At 35.5% G+C, this 16,302-nt stretch overlaps 1 non-coding gene across 1 annotated transcript; it reads right to left on the bottom strand.

Annotated features, from left to right (window-relative positions):
* Nucleotides 1-2,444: 2,444 nt before the first annotated feature.
* On the bottom strand, nt 2,445-2,548 carry LOC127898992 (small nucleolar RNA R71). The gene has a single exon (XR_008050760.1). It is a non-coding gene; the product is annotated as a small nucleolar RNA R71 (small nucleolar RNA).
* Nucleotides 2,549-16,302: the final 13,754 nt, after the last annotated feature.

Here is a 16,302-nt window from a genome sequence, read left to right as displayed (position 1 = left end):
AATCAGATGCATCACACATGAGCTCAAATGGTAAGCTCCAGTTTGGGGGCTGAATGATGGGTGATGATGTCAATAACTGCTTTAATTTTTCAAATGCCACAAAATGTGAAACATTAAAGATAAAAGGTATATCCTTAGAAAGCAGATTGCATAAGGGTCTAGAAACTTTGCTAAAATCTTTAATGAAACGTCTATAAAAACCAGCATGTCCAAGGAAAAATCTTACTTCTCTGACTGTTTTTGGTGGAGGAAGATTAGAAATGAGATCCACCTTGGCTTTGTCAACTGTTGAGTGTTAGAAAATGTATATTTATAAAGGAGAAAATCGTCATTTTACAGTACAAGTTTTACTAACACCTTTACTTTTATGAATTTAATATTCTTTTAATTTATTTCCGTGTGTTTTATTTTAATTAAGTATTTTACGTATTTTAGGGGCATCATAGTCATTTCACAATAAACGAGAGATCAGATGGCAAAACGGCCATCACATTTGAACTCAGGACGGTCGAAAATCTTAGGAGGAGCATAAAATGAAAAATGGTATTGTTCACATGTACGGTACTATTCACGTGTACGGTACTGTATACGATACTGTTCACGACATTGTTCACATAGACAGACGATGACGGGGCATTGACCGATGATGTGGCATTGACTGATGAGGTGTCACGATCCTATTGGACTAAAATTCTTATGTACTGTTGATGGTGATGTGGCAGTATATCAGTGGACCAAAAATCTCGCGTACAGTACATGCATCACACAGGATTATTTTCAACCAAACCGCGTTACTGTTCAACCCGGGTCAAACCGTGTTACTGTTCATCCACGTGGTCAAACCGCGTACTGTTGACTGATGATGTGGCGCAATCCTGAGCGTCCAAACTGTTTTTAATCCGATGGCCGCGATTTACTCCATGTATCTATAAAAAGGGGGCCTCTCCCCCCTAATTTGATATCTCTGAATCCGTTTTTGGGATTCATTTTCTGTAATTCTTTCTCCATTTTGTATTTTCTACGTATTTTAATAAATTCCCATTTTGCCCTTAGTTCAATTATGAGTGGCTAATTTTCTTTCAAGCTTGGGTTGCAGGTGAAGTCTCAATATGTATCATGGACTTTATTTGGTAAATTTACTTTTTCTTCCCCTCTAATTTTTGTGGATGTTTTGACTTCTCGTCGACAAATAATACTAATCTTGTCTAGTACCGCCTTTGTTTTATCGGCCCCCTAGTACAAGGTTATTATTATTTGGCACGATAAGCCCTTAGCACCATATTGATTAGAGTGTGGTTCATGAGGTGTAGATTCCCCCCTCATGATTTAATTGGCATTAATAAGGATTATTTAGCCCATGATGCATGTTGATACGGATCCAGATACCCAAGTACGTCATTTCAATAGATTTCTCTTCAATTTATTTTCGTCATTTTAATTCCAATTTTAGAATTTATTCTTACCATTTGAATTCCAATTTGAGGATAATCTTAGTCACCTTCACCATAAAATCCAACCACCCATTTACGAAATTAATTCTATACACAATTAAAATCTACCTCCTCGTGGGATCGACACTCATCACTATTAGTCTATACTACAATAGATTCGTGCGCTTGCGAGTTCAACAAAATTTGCACAACAAGTTTGTGGCGCCGTTGCCGGGGAGGTAAGTAATTTTAATTCATAGAATTAATTTTTGTGAATAATTTTTTTTTCTTGTATTTTTTTATAAAAAAAAAGTGAATCCGCATTTAGAGGTTAGTATTTCTTTTCTTTTTCTTTTCAATTTATTTTTCTTTGTAATTTTTTTTATCTTATTAATTTATTCTTAGTTAATTTATTTCACGTATTTTTTTTGTGTATTTTTATAGTAAGGTTTTAACAGCGTGATAAGGTTAGTATTGTAATTTCTCCTTCTTCTTTATTTTTATTTGTTTTGTTCCCATTTATTTTTTGTTCCTTGCATGCATGGTCGTAGGTCATTATTTCCTAATCTTGAACCTATAGACCTTGAATTATAAAAAACACTTCGCACACACAAACACGTTAAAAATAAAATGGATTTACAAGCACCACAGGAGAGGAAATTTAAAGACTATTTTAGTCCCTTAACTAATTTGAGTACATCCTGCATAAGATACCTAAATGTAGCTGCTAGGAGTTTTGAACTAAAACCTAGTGTGCTAAATTGTCTCCCCACATTTTATGGCCTAGAAAATGAGGACCCATATAATCATCTGAATGATTTTCATGCCATTTGTCAAACTTTTAAATATGAAAATTTTTCAGACGATGATGTTAAACTCATATTATTCTCATTTTTTTAAAAGGATAGAGTTCGTTCATGGTTAAATACTTTACTTGCTAATAGCATTGCATCATGAGAACAAATGGTAACTAAATTTTTGAATAAATATTTCCCAGTGCATAAAACCAATGCTATTCGCAGGGAAATTTCAGAGTTTACGCAGAGAGAAGACGAGTAATTTTTCGAAACATGGGAGCGATTCAATGGGCTACTCTTGAAGTATCCACATCATGGGTACGAGAAATGGTACCAATGCCAATACTTTTTGTAAGGATTACTACTAAATGTGCAAGAATAGCTAATGGCAACAAGTGGAGGAGAGCTAATGTCAAAAAGTGTATCAGAGATTTGGGAATTCTTCCAGCGACAAGCAGATAATTCCCAACAACGGAGTCGATCACTCAGGAACACTAGAAGAATTAAAGGAGTAAATGAGGTTCACATTGGCGAGTCAAGTTTAGAAATTAAAGAAGTCAAAGCAATAATTGAAGGCATCTCTCGACAAATAGCATCGTTATCGACTGCTAAATCAACAGAGCAACATGACCCTGACTCATATCCAGATCAAGCCAATGTCATAGGTGTAATGAGAAAGCCATCAAATTACAACCCATACTCCAACACATATAATCCTGGATGGAGAGATCACCCTAATTTTTCATAGTCTCAAGGATTCCAACAGAATGGACCAGTAGCTCCAGCTCCACCAATGCAACAAATTTCTCAAATTCCTCAAGCCTCTCAGCCACCATTTAGACCATTCAATCAGAACCAAAACTACTCTCAACCCAGACCATGTGAGGATGCATTCCAGAATTTCAAGAATGTTACTCACTCCACGATTGAGCAACAGAACCGCACCATTGATGGACTACGAAATGAGTTGAGAGTAGGCTTCAATTCACAAGCCCAATCAGTTTCAAGCCTTGAGAAGATGGTGGGACAACTTGCTTCTTCAGTTCAGACCTTGGCAATGACTGTTGAGAAAGGCAAGTTTCCAAGTCAACCAGTGCCTAATCCTAAAGGAGTACATGAAGCAAGTACTAGTTCACCACAGCAGCATGGAGAGGTCAAAGCAGTCATGACCTTGCGAAAAGGAAAAGAAGTCGACAACAAAGTGGAGATGCCGGTGACAAAAGAAAATCAAATTGTACCTGTGAATGTTGAAGACTCATCACCCGAAGAGAAAAAAGAAACCAACCCATGAGAATACGTTCCTAAAGCTCCATTTCCTTAGAGGTTAGCTAAAGGAAAGAAGGCAAAATCCACAGGTGAGATTCTCAAAATCTTCAAACAAGTAAGTGTTAACATCCCTTTACTTGATGCTATAAGGTAAGTTCCATCTTATGCCAAGTTTCTTAAAGACCTTTGCACTAAAAAGAGAAACATTCACGTTCAAAAGAAGGTATTTTTAACAGAAAACGTTAGTTCTATCCTCCAATACAAAATTCCTCTAAAATACAAAGACCCAGGCTCCCCCACTATCTCATGTAGCATAAGGAACCACACAATTGAGAATGCTTTGTTGGATGTAGGTGCTAGTGTAAATTTGTTACCTTACTCAATATTTTTGAAACTTGGACTTGGAGAATTACACCCAACTCCCCATGTTATTTACTATGCTAGTATGACATTGAATGATGCACAGTTGAACTATTCAACTACTGAAAAAGAAATCCTAGCAGTAGTGTTTACTTTAGAGAAATTTCGATTTTATCTCATTGGTTGTAAAATAATTATATTCACAGATCATGCTGCTTTTAAATATCTTCTCACAAAGAAAGATGCAAAAGCTAGACTAATTCGTTGGGTGTTACTTTTGCAGGAATTTGACTTGGAATTCAAGGATAAGAAAGGCATAGAAAATGTTGTGGCGGACCATCTCTCTCGTCTCCATTTTGACACAATTACAGAGCCATTAATATTGAATGAGTCATTTCCAGATGAACAATTAATGAGTGCGGAAGTATTACCTTGGTATGCTGATATAGTTAATTATCTTGTTACAGGTCAATTTTCAAAGCATTGGACCAAGCAAGGCAAGGCTAAATTCTTTGCGAAAATAAAGAATTTCTTTTGGGATGACCCATATTTGTTCAAGTATTGTGCAGACCAAATTGTTAGATGATGTGTCCCAGAAAGTGAAATTCAGAATATCCTTTCATTCTGCCATGAACAAGCTTGTGGAGGCCATTTCAGTGCTAAGAAAACAGCAACTAAAGTTTTACAATGTGGTTTTTATTGGCCAACTATATTTCGAGATGCTTACACTTTCTGTTCTTCATGTGATAGGTGTCAACGAATGGGGAGCATTACACGAAGGAACATGATGCCACTAAATCCAATTTTAGTGGTTGAGATTTTTTACGTATGGGGTATCGACTTTATGGGACCCTTTCCCCCTTCTTTTGGCCATCAATACATATTGGTTGCTGTTGACTACGTCTCAAAATGGGTAGAAGCAATTCCATGCAGAACCAATTATCACAAGGTGGTGATAGGATTTTTGAAAAGCAACATTGTTTCACGCTTTGGATTCCCTCGAGCAATAATCAGTAATGGTGGTGCCCACTTTTGTAACAAAACCTTCAAGGCTCTTTTGACAAAGTATTCAATCACACACAAAGTGGCGACCCCGTATCATCCGCAAACCAATGGCCAAGTTGAGATCTCCAATCGAGAAATAAAGCACATATTAGAAAAGATTGTGAGGCCAGACAGAAAAGATTGGTCATTAAGACTTGATGATGCATTATGGGCATATAGAACGGCTTTCAAGACCCCGATTGGGATGTCACCCTACAGGCTAGTGTATGGAAAAGCTTGCCACCTACCTGTGGAACTTGAGCAGAACTTGAAGAAATTCGCAATGACGCATACGAAAATGCCAAGATTTACAAGCAACGGATGAAAGTCTTCCATGACAAGCAAATTATGAGAAAATCGTTCACTCCAGGTCAGAAAGTGCTTTTATTCAATTTTCGCTTGCACCTATTCCTAGGTAAGTTACGCTCTCGATGGTCTGGTCCATTTATTGTTCATACTGTTTTTCCACATGGGGCAATTGAAATTAAGGACCCAAAGAACGATGTCATGTTTAAAGTTAATGGTCAAAGATTAAAGCCATATCTAGAGTACCAACCACATGGAGAAGACACCGAAATAAATTTGAGTAACCCACCAAATTTGAATTGATTTTTTTTTCTTGGTGATTTTATTTTTTTTTCTTTCTTTATATTATTCTTTTGCTAATTGAAATTATTTTTGCATAAGTGTGTTTGTTTAACTATTAAGTTTTCTCTTATCATTTTTAATCATGAGTACCTTACTTAGACCGTTCCTCCTAAACATTCTTAAACCACTTCAACGTGTCAAAACTCATCTCATAAGGCAGATTCAATTTTGTAAAACACATCGTATTTGGGCTCTATAACCACCAGAGTTAGTAGCCTATTATGAGGGTTTAGAAAGCCAACTCAGAGACATTGAGAGAAGTGTTTACGACATCCAGTTGGAGCTTGAGGTAAATTCAATAAGAGGACGATTTTAATTTTCTTTGTGTGTTTTAATTTATTTTTCTGTTTGTGTGCTTTAGTTTGTTACCCCGGTGAAGTGGCGGATAACGGTACTCCGTGACAATCAAGTCGCTTACTTCAGTTTCCCATAACAACTGACATTCTGAGGCGAAAGTATGGACAGAAATGAGATTCTAGCGAAGCTTCACAAGCGATTCCCTTCACTTCCTCAGAATGCCCTCCTTACAATCTATAAAGCTCGGTCCGAACGCATGCGATTCCTTATGAAGAATAACATACCTACTGACATCCGTTGGTTAATGGAGGCGAAAGTACGATTGGCAGGTGAGTTACCTCCAAAATTTATTACGTACATGCCTGGTTGTGGTAAAGGAAATTATGCACGAAAACGACGAGCTCAAAGAAATTATGTTGCTTGTCATAAGTGTGCCAAAATGAGATGCGATAAAAACCCATGTTCTTTAGGAATGGTGTCTGATAACAGGGAAGATAAGATTTAATTCATTAGGGATGGCTTGAATAAGGAGTCATTGGATGATATTCTTTTGTCTCTTGAAACGCATCCCAGTGGATATGTGCAATGAGCGATTCTCCAATTGTGGTCATTATTCCAGAAAGAACATGCACGATATAGTCTTGGGAATCTAACTATAAACGACCCTGTTTGCCAGTTTATAAGAAAACTGGATGGGAAGCCCATCCTCGACCTATAGAGGGCGTTCAAGCCGTTTCTGGACGTAAAACCAGAGGAAGATGTGAGCCACATTCGCAACTACCTGTAAATATCCTTTTACTTCACTGTTATTTTATTTCACTGTTGTTTTATTGTTTGCATTATTGTCTTTAATAATTTTATTACTGTTTGCTTTTTCCTTTTTATTGTTTTCTTTTTTACTCGCGAGCCATGTGCTTCACGCGTTATTTGACACTGACATGTTACCTCATTCACAGCTGTGATCCACTGTCACCAAGATTCTTAAATGTGATTTTTTTTTTGTCAAGCACTCACAAATTGTTTTTGAGAAGTATCACAATGGCAGCTACTCCCAATAGACAATTCAAGAACATTTGTGTGCTTTCAGGATTTAACTATGGCAAACATAAAGAGTTTGTGGAGGCGGCCATAGATCTTGGTCGAAGCATAGCAGCGCGAAAATTACACTTGGTGTATGGAGGAGGTAACCGAGGGTTATCAAAAATAGTCTCAGAAACAGCTTTTATCAAAGGAAGTCAAGTGTTAGGCATCATCCCCAGAGTCCTAAAATCATTGGGCAGTTCGTCTGACTCACCAACTGGAGAAGAGTTAGTTGTCTCAGGTATGCAAGAAAGAATAACTGAAATGCTTAATCATGCTGATGCTTTTATTTTCCTTCCAGGAGATCTTGCAACACTAGAGGCACTTATCACACTAGCATCTTGGGCCCATCTACACATCCACCAGAAACTCATCGGTTTCTTAAATGTCAATAACTTTTATGATAGCTTTATCGCATTTCTTAATCATGCAATAAAAAACTATTTCATTCCCTCTAATGCGAAAAAACTCTTTATTTGTGCTCATACTGCTAATGAGCTACTTGGTCTGCTACAAGCTTATAGACCGGAGCCAGACCCCTGGACCTTTGTATTGGAGCATCCAAATAATGATGGTAACAGTAGCTGCAGTAAGAAGTACAAATTAGATTTAACTCTTCGCCTGTAAATATTTTCTTTTGTGTTGCACCACCCAAGTGATGTCTTCTAAACTCTACTTCTTTCCTTTCAAACATTGAGGACAATATTTCGTTCTGGTTGGGGGGAGGGAATAATCGACAATTGTGAAATTTTGGTTAAGTTTTTACTAATTTTTTGTTGTAGAAACTAACTGTTGCTAACTTTTTGTGTTGAAGATGGCTGAATATGGAGTGTAGTGACTCTAGAAACGCATCTTCATCGTTTAAAAAAAATTAAAAAACTAAAAAACTAAAAAAAATTCAGACATTTTCTTTTTCTTTATTATGTTTTGATGTTCATTTTGTCTTCTTTTTAATTTTTCCTTATAAATATATATTTTCAAATTTTTGAGTCGAAGATGACTGAATATGGTGAGTAGTGCCTCTAGAAACATATCTTCTAAGTTAAAAAAAAAAACCATTTTCGTTTTCTACCATTTTAAGTGTAACTTTTTTTTAATTAGTTTTTATGCATCATTTTCACATTTATGCATGCATATTTTCCTTTCATGTTTAGAATAGGTTGGGGGGTAGAATGTTGTTTAAAAAAAAAATTGTGTGATTTGTTTTAATATTGGATGACATGATTAATTTCAAATTTTCGTATTTGTATTATCTTTGGTCTTAAGTGATGTTACATTATGTTTGCTACTCTACATGTTGATGTTGGAGACAAATATGAGTTGCTTGAAGGAATAAACATGTCATAAATAAGTGCCAAGTGAGTTTTTGAGCCTATCATTTTTCTTGGAGAGTAACCCTTTTGCCCATTCTCTATACAGCTTAGCAATTTATTATTGGGAAATTTGTAACCTACCCCCAAATAAATTGATATTTTGCACCGCGTCCCCAACAAATTTGACTTGTTGCACTGCGCACCCAAAAAAATTGACATTTTTGCACCACGCCCCCAATTCCGTTATTTTCTCAGTTAAGTTTAACGGTGGAGGGGTAAAATTGGAAGTTTATTCCTTAAATTAATTTTAATAGGAATTCTCTTTATTGTAATTAAAATAAAAATCTTTAAAAAATTAAAGGAAAAATAATAGTGGTGACAATGTACATGTAACAAGAAATTTTTTTATTACAATTAAAATAAAAATCTTTAAAAAATTAAAGGAAAATAATAGTGGTGATAAATGTACATGTAACAAGAATTTTTTTTATTAAAATTGAAATAAAAATCTTTAAAAAATTAAAGAAAAAATAATAGTGGTGACAATGTACGTGTAACAAGAAATTTTTTTTATTGCAATTGAAATAAAGATCTTTAAAAAAATTAAAGGAAAATAATAGTGGTGACAAATGTACATGTAACAAGAATTTTTTTTATTAAAATTGAAAAAAAATCTTTAAAAAATTAAAGAAAAAATAATAGTGGTGACAATGAACATGTAAGAAGAATTGTTTTTTTTTATTGCAATTGAAACAAAAAACCTTAAAAAATTAAATGAGCTAAAAATTTTGTTTTTTTACATAGAGGGGCATTTTTGTCATTCAATCAAAAGTTAAACGGAGCCGTTAAACTTAACTGAGAAAATAACGGAATTGGGGGCGTGGTGCAAAAATGTCAATTTTTTTGGGTGCGCAGTGCAACAAGTCAAATTTGTTGGGGACGTGGTGCAAAATGTCAATTTATTTGGGGGTAGGTTACAAATTTCCCTTTATTATTTTATACACGATCTCTAGATTTCTTTTGAGTTAACCCTTAAAAAAATGGTAAAATTAAAAAAAAAGAAAAAAGAAGAAGAAAAAAAATGTTTTGCTACATTGGGAGGCCCGTCTAACTAGTAGATATGGATGATTATTTAGAGCCCTAAAAGACGATGGAAATGCCATCTTTGATCCGTTTGAGCCTTTCTAGCCATCCCTTTTATTAAATATTCATTGTTAACCCTTTTGAGGCTTTAAAAAAAAAAAAGCCTTTTCTTTGTCAACTTATCATCTTGACCCACTCCGATTTGGAGTATTACCCGATGTCTTATAAGTTTCATCACCTATTTATGTTTGAGAAAATGTAAATAATTATGTTGTTCAGTGAAGTTATGCCAAATAAAAGCAAAAAAAAAACAAAAAAAAAAGTTATTGTTTCAAAAGAATAAAAATAACAATAATAGGTGAAATTCACCTTGCAACTTCCACAAAAAAAAAATTCTCTGCATTTTTCTCAAATGTTCACTTTATTTTCCTTATTTCCTTTCTTTGTTAGCCATGTCCCTAACCTACGTTACGTCCTAATAAAAGTCCTTCTTGATTTTAGGGAACTATAGTCTAAAGTAGAAGCTAGTTATATGGGTTAAAAAGATGTAGTGATGCATGAAAAAAATAAATAAATAAATTGGGTTGACTAGCATTTTTTATTTGACTTGAGATCATATTATTTCTAAGTTGAGGGCATATTTCTTTCATTTTGGTGAGAGCATGTGATATCACTTCTTGATTATTTTCTCTCAATTACCATTCATTGGAGTGACTATTTTTATTGGGTTTAATTTCTTTGTGAGAGTGTCACTACTTCCAGTGAGATTTTGGGGTTTGACATGTCATTCTTGAAAGTAGCTATAACAAAGTCTACTGGGCCGATTCATGTGGATGGTTGATGTGGGTGTGATGTTGCTTTAGACTGGAGATAATGCTTATACTTTTATTTGATTGCTATCATTAATCTGATTGAATAAACACGAGTGTTTCTAAATAAAATAAAATAAAATAAAATCATTTTGGTTTTGAATTTTGTTTTCGCTTTATTTGCTAGGGACTAGCAATAAGCTGGTTGGGGGGTGTGTTGAGTGTTAGAAAATGTATATTTATAAAGGAGAAAATCATCATTTTACACTACAAGTTTTACTAACACCTTTACTTTTATGAATTTAACCTTCTTTTGATTTAATTCCGTGTGTTTTATTTTAATTAAGTATTTTATGTATTTTAGGGGCATCATAGTCATTTCACAATAAACGAGAGATCAGATGGCAAAACGGACATCACATTTGAACTCAGGACGGTCGAAAATCTTAAGAGGAGCATAAAAGGAAAAATGACATTGTTCACATGTACAGTACTATTCACGTGTACGGTACTGTATACGTTACTGTTCACGACACTGTTCACATAGACGGACGATGACGTGGCATTGACCGATGATGTGGCATTGACTGATGAGATGTCACGATCCTATTAGACTAAAATTGTTATGTACTGTTGATGGTGACGTGGCAGCATATCAGTGGACCAAAAATCTCGCGTATGGTACATGCATCACACAGGATTATTTTCAACCAAACCTCGTTACTATTCAACCCGGGTCAAACCGTGTTACTGTTCATCCACGTGGTCAAACCGCGTACTGTTGACTGATGATGTGGCGCAATCCTGAGCGTCCAAACTGTTTTTAATCCGATGGCCGTGATTTACTCCATGTATCTATAAAAAGGAGGCCTCTCCCCCCTAATTTGATATCTCTGAATCCATTTTTGGGATCCATTTTCTGTAATTCTTTCTCCATTTTGTATTTTCTACGTATTTTAATAAATTCTCATTTTGCCCTTAGTTCAATTATGAGTGGCTAATTTTCTTTCAAGCTTGGGTTGAAGGTGAAGTCTCAACATGTGTCATGGGCTTTATTTGGTAAATTTACTTTCTCTTCCCCTCTAATTTTTGTGGATGTTTTGACTTCTCGTCGACAAATAATACTAATCTTGTCTAGTACCGCCTTGGTTTTACCGGCCCCCTAGTACAAGGTTATTATTATTTGGCACGATAAGCCCTTAGCACCATATTGATTAGAGCGTGGTTCATGAGGTGTGGATTCCCCCCTCATGATTTAATTGGCATTAATAAGGATTATTTAGCCCATGATGCATGTTGATACGGATCCAGATACCCAAATACGTCATTTCAATAGATTTCTCTTCAATTTATTCTCGTCATTTTAATTCCAATTTTAGAATTTATTCTTGTCATTTCAATTCCAATTTTAGGATAATCTTAGTCACCTTCACCATAAAATACAACCACCCATTTACAAAATTAATTCTATACACAATTAAAATCTACCTCCTCGTAGGATCGACACTCGTCACCATTAGTCTATACTACAATAGATTCGTGCGCTTGCGAGTTCAACAAAATTTGCACAACATCAACCTCAATACCTTTGCTTGAAATGATGTGACCGAAAACAATACCTTGTTTTACCATAAAATGACGCTTCTCTCAATTTAAGACTAAGTTCTTCTCGATACATCTCTGCAGAACTAGTGTTAGACAATATAAACATTGATCAAATAAGTCACAAAAAATAGAAAAGTCATCCATAAAGACTTCAAGGAATCATTCAACCATATCAGAAAAAATGTTTAACATGCATCGTTGAAATGTGGTAGGTGCATTACATAATCCAAATGGCATCCTCAAATATGCAAATGTGCCAAAAGGGCAAGTGAAAGTAGTTTTCTCATGATCTTTTGGTGCTATGGGGATCTGATTGTATCCTGACTAGCCATCTAGAAAGCAATAAAATTCATGATCTGCTAATCTATCAAGCATTTGATCGATAAATGGTAAAGGAAAATGGTCTTTACGTGTGACAGAATTCAACTTTCTATAATCAATGCATACACGCCATCCTGTAGTTACTCTAGTGGATATCAATTCATTATTAGCATTGGTAACTACTGTGACTCCTGACTTTTTAGGGACAACTTGTACAGGACTGACTTATGAACTATCAGAAATTGAGTAAATGATACATGCATCTAATAGCTTAAGGATTTCAGTTCTAACAACTTCTTTCATGTTAGGTTTTAACCGACGTTGCATTTCCCTAGTAGGTTTAGCATTTTCATAAAGGTGAATGTAATGCATGCAGTCTACTGGGTTTATACCTTTTATGTCTGCTATGGTCCATCCTAATGCTCTTTTGTGCTCTTTTAAAACATCCAACAACTTACCTTTTTGTTCGTCATTAAGGGATGATGAGATGATTACCGGTAGAGTACTTTCTTCTCCCAAAAATACATATTCCAATGTGTTGGGTAATGGTTTGAGCTCGAATTTCGGTGGTGATTCTGATGATGGGATGAGTTTCTTCTCTAATGGTGCTAGTTGTTCAACTCTTGACTTCCATTTATTAGTGTCCATGGATGGTGCTGAGTCAAGTAGGGCGTTGACCTCATTGGCTGATCTGTCAATATCAAAATCCAAACCAACGTGAATTAAATATGTTTGTAAAGGATCATTACTAAGGTTTGAAAGAAAAGTATTATCAACTATTGTTTCTATTAAATCCATATCAACAATTCCATCATCTGCATTATGAGGTTGTTTGGCAATGTTGAAGATGTTTAACTCCATAGTCATGTTGCCGAAGGACAACTGCATATTTCCGGTCCTGCATTGAATGTGAGCATCCACAGTTGCCAAGAAAGGTCGGCCTAGAATAATGGGGATGTGCTTTCTTGTATCATGTATTGGTTGAGTGTCAATTACAATGAAATCAACAGAAAAATAAAACTTGTCTACCTGGATAAGCACGTCCTTCACAATACCACGAGGTATTTTCCTGGACCGATCTACAAGTTGTAACACCACTGGAGTTTGGTGCAATTGTCCCAGTCCAAGTTTCACGAAAACTGAGTAAGGTAACAGATTTACACTAGCTCCTAAATCCAACAAAGCATTCTCAATTGTGTGGTTCCCTATACTACATGAGATAGTGGGGGAGCCTGGGTCTTTGTATTTTAAAGGAATTTTATGTTGGAGTATAGAACTAACATTTTCTGTTAAAAATGCCTTCTTCTAAACGTGAATGTTTCTCTTTTTAGTCCAAAGGTCTTTAAGAAACTTGGCATAAGATGGAACTTGTTTTATAGCATCAAGTAAAAGGATGTTAACACTTACCTGTTTGAAGATTTCAAGAATCTCACCTGTGGATTTTTCCTTCTTTCCTTTAGCTAACCTCTGAGGAAATGGAGCTTTAGGAACATATTCTCGTGGGTTGGTTTCTTCTTTCTCTTTCGATGGTGAGTCCTTAACATTCACAGGTACAATTTGATTTTCTTTTGTCACCGGCATCTCCATTTTGTTGTCGACTTCTTTTCCTTTTCGTAAGGTCATGACTGCTTTGACTTCTCCATGCTGCTGTGGTGAACTGGTACTTACTTCATGCACTCCTTTAGGATTAGGAACTGGTTGACTTGGAAACTTGCCTTTCTCAACAGTCATTACCAAGGTCTGAATTGAAGAAGCAAGTTGTCCCACCATCTTCTCGAGGCTTGAAACTGATTGGGCTTGTGAGTTGAAGCCTGCTCTCATCTCATTTCGTAGTCCATCAATGATGTAGTTTTGTTGCTCAATCGTAGAGTGAGTAACATTCTTGAAATTCTGGAATGCATCCTCCCATGGTCTGGGTTGAGAGTAATTCTAGTTCTGATTGTATGGTCTAAATGGTAGCTGAGAGGCTTGAGGAATTTGAGGAATTGGTTGCATTGGTGGAGCTGGAGCTGCTGGTCCATTCTGTTGGAATCCTTGAGACCATGAAAAATTGGGGTGGTCTCTCCATCCAGGGTTACATGTGTTGGAGTATGGGTTGTAATTTGATGGTTTTCTCATTACACCTATAGCATTGGCTTGATCTGAGTATGAGTCATGGTCATGTGGTTCTGTTGATTTAGCAGTCGTTAACGATGCTATTTGTCGAGAGAGACCTTCAACTATTTCCTTGACTTCTTTGATTCCCGAAGTTGACTCGCCAATGTGAACCTCATTTACTCCTTTAATTATTTTAGTATTCCTGAGTGACCGACTCCGTTGTTGGGAATTATCCGCTTGTCGCTGGAAGAATTCCCAAATCTCTGATGCACTTTTTGACATTAGCTCTCCTCCACTTGTTGCCATTAGCCATTCTTGCGCATTCGGCAATAATCCCTCCAAAAAGTATTGGCATTGGTGCCATTTCTCGTACCCATGATGTGGACACTTCAAGAGTAGCCCATTGAATCGCTCTCGTGTTTCGAAAAATTGCTCGTCTTCTCTCTGAGAAAACTCTGAAATTTCCCTGCGAATAGCATTGGTTTTATGCACTGGGAAATATTTATTCAAAAATTTTGTTACCATTTGTTCCCATGATGTAATGCAATTAGCAGGCAAACTATTTAACCATGAACGAGCTCTATCCTTTAAAGAAAATGGGAATAATCTAAGTTTAACATCATCGTCTGAAAAATTCTCATATTTAAAAGTTTGACAAACAGTATAAAAATCATTCAGATGATTATATGGGTCCTCATTATCTAGGCTAAAGAATGTTGGGAGACAATTTAGCACACTAGGTTTTAGTTCAAAACTCCTAGCAGCTACATTTGGGTATCTTATGCATGATATGCTCAAATTAGCTGAGGGACTAAAGTAGTCCTTAAATGGCCTCTCATGTGGTGGTGCTTATTGTTACAAATCCATTTTATTTTTAACGTGTTTGTGTGTGCGCAATATTTTTTTCTAATTCAAGGTCTATAGGCTCAAGATTAGGTAATAATGACATTCGACCATGTATGCAAAGAACATAAATAAATGGGAACAAAACAAATAAAAATAAAGAATAAGGAGAAATTACGGTACTAACCTTATCACACTGTTAAAACATTTCTATAAAAACACTAAAATAAATACGTGAAATAAATTAACTAAAAATAAATTAATAAGATAAAACAAAATTACAAAGAAAAATAACTTGAAAATTAAATTACAAAACTTTAAAGAGAAAAAGAAAAGAAATTATTACCTCTAAATGCATATTCACTTTTTTTTCTTTTTTTAATAAAAAAATACAAGAAAACAAATAAAAGAAATTATTCACAAAAATTAATTCTACGAATTAAAATAACTTACCTCCCCGACAACGGCGCCAAAAACTTATTGTGCAGATTTTATTGAACTCTTAAGTGCACGAATCTATTATAGTATAGATCAATGGTGACGAGTGTCGATCCCACGAGGAAGTAGATTTTAATTGTGTGTATAATTAATTTTCTAAATGGGTGGTTGGATTTGTAGTGAAAATGATTTGGATTATCCTAAAATTCAAATTAAAATGGCAAGAATAAATTGAACTGAAAATCTATTAAAATGACATACTTTGGTATCTGGATTCGCATCAACATGCACCATGGGCTAAATATTCCTTAGTAATGCTAATTAAATCATGAGGGGGGAATCAACACCTCATGAACCACACTCTGATCAATATGGTGCTAAGGGCTTATCGTGCTAAATAATAATAACCTTGTACTAGGGAGCCGGTGAAATCAGGGCGGTATCTAGACAATATTATTAGTATTTGTCGATGAGAAGTCAAAACATCCACAAAAACTAGAGGGGAAGAGAAAATAAATTTACCAAATAAAGCCCATGACACATGTTGACACTTCACCTTCAACCCAAGCTTGAAAGAAAATTAGCTACTTATAATTGAACTAAGGGTAAAATGAAAATTTATTAAAATACGTAGAAAATACAAGATTAAGAAGGAATTGGTCCCCTTTTTATAGATACATTGAGTAAATCATGGCCATCGGATTAAAAACAGTTTGGATGCTGAGGATTGCGTCACGTCATCAGTCAACAGTACACGGTTTGACCACGCGGTTTGAACAGTGACACAGTTTGACCACGCAGTTTGAACAGTCAACCGATTTGAACAGTGATGCAGTTTGGTTGAAAATAATCCTATGTATATACATGTACC

The sequence above is a fragment of the Citrus sinensis genome, chromosome 7, assembly GCF_022201045.2.
Source record: "Citrus sinensis cultivar Valencia sweet orange chromosome 7, DVS_A1.0, whole genome shotgun sequence".
Classification (NCBI taxonomy): domain Eukaryota; kingdom Viridiplantae; phylum Streptophyta; class Magnoliopsida; order Sapindales; family Rutaceae; genus Citrus; species Citrus sinensis.
The sequence above is the reverse complement of the archived record's forward strand: the minus strand, read 5'-3'. Positions and strand labels throughout refer to the sequence as shown.